Here is a 5397-nt window from a genome sequence, read left to right as displayed (position 1 = left end):
CTATTTACAGTTTCTAAAAATAAACAAAATAACTATATACAAAATCTTCTTCTTCACTCCTTTCAGATTCCTCTTTTCTTTCCTTCTTTGGCGATGCTTTCCTTTTATAGCAATTTTTCTTTCCTTGTAGCTTCGCTCCAAATCTGAAAAGAATCAAAAAATACCAAAACGCGTAAAAAAAAACAAAAAATAATAAAAATAAAAATAAACCTAAAACAAATCTAAATACAAATCCGCGTCGGCGGCGCCAAAAATTGATGTAACTTTGTAGTGGTAAGTAAAGTGTTCGTTTCTCGGACTTGTTGAGACTGATTTCAGATTTAAAAATAGAAAACAATAAAAATAATGAAAATATATACACAAGGTTTGTCACAATGTCGAGAGATTACTGAGACTCAGGATTCCACCAAACCTCATATCATGTGGTTCAAAAATCAATTCTTGGACAATTATAGCTCTTGTTTATTGAATCTAATTCTTTGCCAGGGTAGATTTTAAAAAGATTAACTGTAAAATCACTAGCATGATGCATCACAAGCACTTAGACCAAGCATACATCATCATACAACTTCACAACTAATTAAGAAAAATCATAAAACGATTAAATTAATGCAAAAAGTCATAAAAAGAATTAAATATAATTACCACACGCATGAAATATGGCTTTTCCGTCATCCCAGTGTTGGGGTTTAGCTCCTCATATTAATCACTTGCTCAAAATACATGTTTGTTGCTCAAAAGTTGATTAAAAGAGTGAAAGGTGTAAAGCAGCTGATTTTCAAAAGCGTAAAAGTGTTACAGATCTCTGGTACAAAGAGGAACAATGATTAACTGTTGTATATAAACGTTACTGCTCTTCTGCTGTTGAACAACGACGTTGTTATGTGACTGTTTTCCGTGCGTCAATGTTTTTCGTGTTCTTGAGCTGTGCAGCAGCAGCAGCAGAAACAGAGTTTGATAAAACTCTGATTTCTTCTTCTCTGGCCCTCCTCAGGTCTCCAAACTCCAGACTTCTCTTCTATATGACCCAAACAATCTATTTATATCAAAAATACCGATTAAGTCTCTCCCAAATCTTCCAAAATCTCTTCCCCTCTCTTCACGGCAAAGTTGCGGCAATTTCTTTTTTTAGAATTTCTACACGTTTCTGAGCTTTCCTTTTTATTTTAAACTCTTCCTTAGATAGATACAAATCTTTGGGAAGGTTCATAGCACTTTAATCTCTCTAAAATTCCCTAAAACAGGTCACACACGTGACTTTCCATATATTTCTGTTGTGATAAAAATCCGTCGATTGAGCCCAGTATAATCGATTTCAACACCCATATCAGATTCCTAGACCCATAAGGAGTCTATCCTATGAAAATCAGAGGTTTAATCGACCTCAAACTCTTCCAAATCAAGAACCCTAATCTGTTCTTCACTGCCACAAAATTTCCCGCCAATTTTGAGGATTTGAAACTGTGAAGAAGAAGGGGCTCCCTTATCCAGAGGAGGGGTGCCTTTAGCAGCTGCCTTAAGGAGTGTCCTGGGGGTGTCCCTTATCCAAACTGGGGGTCCGAATAGCATGTGTCCTCCGGGTGCTTTCCGACAACTTTTGAGCCAATTTTTTCCAAAAATGTTTATTGGCCAAAAATACCTACAAATAAATAAAACACCATAATAAGTACAAAAATAAGCCCTAACAATATATAGAATCGAGACAAATCGGACACAAAAATGTGTCTATCAGTGACAGTACCTAAGATTCTCCGCTTTTCTTCAGTTGGTTCTTTCCTGACATATGACAACTTGATTGCACCATCCTGGATCCAGACTTCTAATAATTTGATCACCTCTTCAATGGGAAAAGGGAAGTCAGCTTCTGCTTGATCAGCTTCCGTGCTGGGTTGGAGCTTGTGCTTTCCGAGTTTGATTATCCTTCCTTTGTGCTTTTGAATGAGCTGAGGACGTATGCTTGCCTTGTGGATCGGCTTTTCGCTTGCTCCATTCTGCAACAACGTTTGTGGAAGGTTGGAGGTTGTACTGTTTGTAGATCAAACATCTGCTACCTCGAGTTTCTCTTGGTTCTTAAGCTTTTGTAGCTTTAGCTCTCTCCAGTGAAGAAGGTGTGGTAGTTGCTGATCTCTTAGCTTCTTCATGAAGTTCTAAGAATGTCTGGAACCGGAGATTTTCCAGTAAAGCTCTGTAGACTGGGATCATTCCATTGATGCACAATTTTACAAGTTGCTGCTCTGTGACATATGAATCATGACAGTCCAGGGCTTGAAATCTGAACCGTTTCACATAATCATTAGGATGTTCTTTGCTCCTTTGAAACATATTTTCAAGATCAGAGAGGGTGATTTGCTCTGAAATGAAGAAATATTTTCTATAGAAAGCATTAATCATTTCTGCCTAACTGGTGACCCTGGTGCGATGTTGTTATACCAGATGTATGATCTGTCTGAGACTTTGAGAATTCCTTCAGACGGACGACATGATTGTGTTCATGCCTAATTATTTTAAGAATTTAGAGACATGTTCTCGAGCATTTCATGTTCCGTTGTAAAGCGTGAACGTTGGAGAAGTGTAGCCTTTCGGGAGAGGAGTTCTCTGTGTGGCAGCAGGATATATGGAGGTTGGTGACGTTGGACAGATGATGTCTTGTCTCCTCGATCCTCCAAAAAGCGATCCAGGTCTTCACGAGTGATGAAACTTGCAGGTTCCTTCGCTGGCGAGTCATCTGCAGCCCTGCGGGTTTCATCATCTACAACATGGATTGGAGTGACTTCAGGATCAGCAGCCGAAGATGTTTATTTGGCTTTTCCTTTCTCTTGAGTTTTCTCTGACATCTTGTCTGTAAGAGTCTTGAGATAATTTCATAATTCCTTCTAAGTGGCAGCCATGTCAACCTGATTCTTGGCAAGAGTTTCTTGTATCTTCATGAGATCACCATGGTAGGCGGATTTTCTCTGACTTCTTAAAGGACCGGCCGAAGAGAGGATTGTTGATGGCGCCAATACCGTAGTTTGCAGGGGTGATATGAGGAACCGACCAAGAGGGCATGAGACCGGCCCTTGGTGGTCATGGGACCAGCTGATGGTCATTTGAGCAAACTCCAAGTTGTTTGAAAAGAGTTTGGACCTAATGTGAGCAATTGAGCAAATTATGTTAAAATTATTAAAACATGTGGGATCGGATATTTGCAAGCCTTAGAGCCATCCTTGGTCAGTCAAGGGGATATGCCCGTGTCACCATAATGTTTGTGTCTCAATCCTGAGAGTTTCGATATTTTCCGGTGCGAGTTTGAGCAACATTTTGAGAAAATATGAAGGATCCAGGGTTTTGCTGAAAGTAGGAAAAATTCATGAGATGATGAAAAATAATAATTAATAAAATATGAGATTGCAGGGTGTGGCACCGGCCACGGCTAGGGCATAGCCAGCTAGCAAGCTCGGTCCGACAACATTTTCCCCAATTTTATGTGTTTTCCTTGATGTGAGGGAAATACCATGAAACTGAAGAATTTCATGAGATTAAGGAATTTCCATGAGATTAGGAAAATAATAATAATAAAAAATAGGGAAAGATGAAGTGTGGGACCGGCCATGGCAGGCCAACCAATGGGCATGGTCGCAAGGCACTCTTCCCAATTTTATAATATTTTTCATGATTTTATGGAAATATCATAAAATCAAGAGGTTTGTTGAAACCAAGGATTTTGTTGAAATCAGAGAGTTTCCGTGAGATGAGGGAAACATAAAAAAATATAATAATAAAATAAGGGACGTGTGGGACCGGCTAGGGCCCGGTCCCACGAGTTTCCCTAATTTTACATTATTTTCATGACTTGAGGGAAACTTCATGAATTCAAGGAATTTTCATGGGATGAGGGAAATAAAAAAAAATAACAAGGTGTCATGAGGTGTGGGACCGGCCACGGCTAGGGCATGGCCGGCCGGCTAGTGATCCCGGTCCCACGACATCTTTCTTAATTTATTATTTTCTTTGATACGAGGAAACACCATGAGACTGGGGAGTTTCCTTGAGACGAAGGAGATTTGCTCAAATGAAGGGATTTTCATGAGATTAGGGAAAATAATAAAAATATGATAAAATATAAAATTGGACGTGAGACTGGCCACGACACGACTGGCCGGCCGGTGGGACTGGTCCCCAGCGCCTCGATTAATATTTTATAATTTATTATTTCTTCCTATTTTGCATAGGTTCATCGTTCCTTCGTGTTTTAGAATGCTCGTTTGCGCATTCAGGTGCTCGTTTGTGCGTTATTGCTGAGTACATTTGCACCATTTGGTCGGGGCTTACTCGAGAGCTGCTAAGATACCTGCACGTTGAATGTTTATCATCAACCCGTGGAATTCTGTTGGGAAGAACCACAAACTGAAGTGACGAAATATTACGAAGAATCGTAGAATATTGCTGAATATTCAGTTAACGATTAGAGATAATTAATTGATGGCTCAATACTAGCAGGCATGCTGTCTAGGAGAATTTATTATTTGAGAGTTGAGAGATTTGAGCTTGTTGAAACGTCACATCTCTTTCATATAGTTAGGGAAAACCTTGTTGCATCCTGAAGACTTTATTGCTCTATACTAGCAGGCAAGCTGTCTAGGAGCCGTCCAATCATTAAGATTCTATACACATGTCTTTTATATAGTCAGGGAAAACATTGTTACATCCTGAAGACGTTATCGTTCTATACTAGCAGGCAAGCTGTCTAGGAGCCGTCCAATCATTTCGATTCTATAAAAAGTGATCACTGATATTGCTCAGTATTTATGAGATGTGCGTTGCATAGATGAGAGACAACACATCTACATATACTCTGAGAGACAACCTTCTCAGTCAGAGATTTCTTGGCATGAGCTTTCATGCTTCAATGAGAGACATGAGCCTCAATAATCATCTAATTGCTGGATCAGGAGCATGTATAATTATGGTTTTACGATTTTAACCCTTGTCGAAAATCCACCATCTACATTAAGTCCTCTGCTTAGTGAGGGACAGTCATGTTCCTCAGTCAGCACTAAATGGTTATTTTTCAGTTATGAACGAAATAAGTAATTGAACTTAGTCGTAAGATAAGACGTTACCGGATTTTCGATTAACCATGGCTTGAACGTAGATCCCAATGGCATGATAGAGCGTATTCTAACGAGCAGAAATTGGTATAACACCACTGATTTGGTGATGAACCTTGGTCGATTTAGGATTCACGGGCCGAGCCCAAGAAAGGAATCCGTTTTAGCGCGGACGTTCGTTCGTTAGTTTAAGAAACAAACAAAATATACCTGAGTCTAATGATAAAAATTTTGTCTATGAGATTTCACGAAAAACAAAATTTTAGTTTTTTAAATATGTGAGATTTCACAAAGTGGAATAAACCCT

Source organism: Papaver somniferum, chromosome 4 (assembly GCF_003573695.1).
Source record: "Papaver somniferum cultivar HN1 chromosome 4, ASM357369v1, whole genome shotgun sequence".
Lineage (NCBI taxonomy): Eukaryota > Viridiplantae > Streptophyta > Magnoliopsida > Ranunculales > Papaveraceae > Papaver > Papaver somniferum.
Note: the sequence above shows the minus strand (reverse complement) of the source record.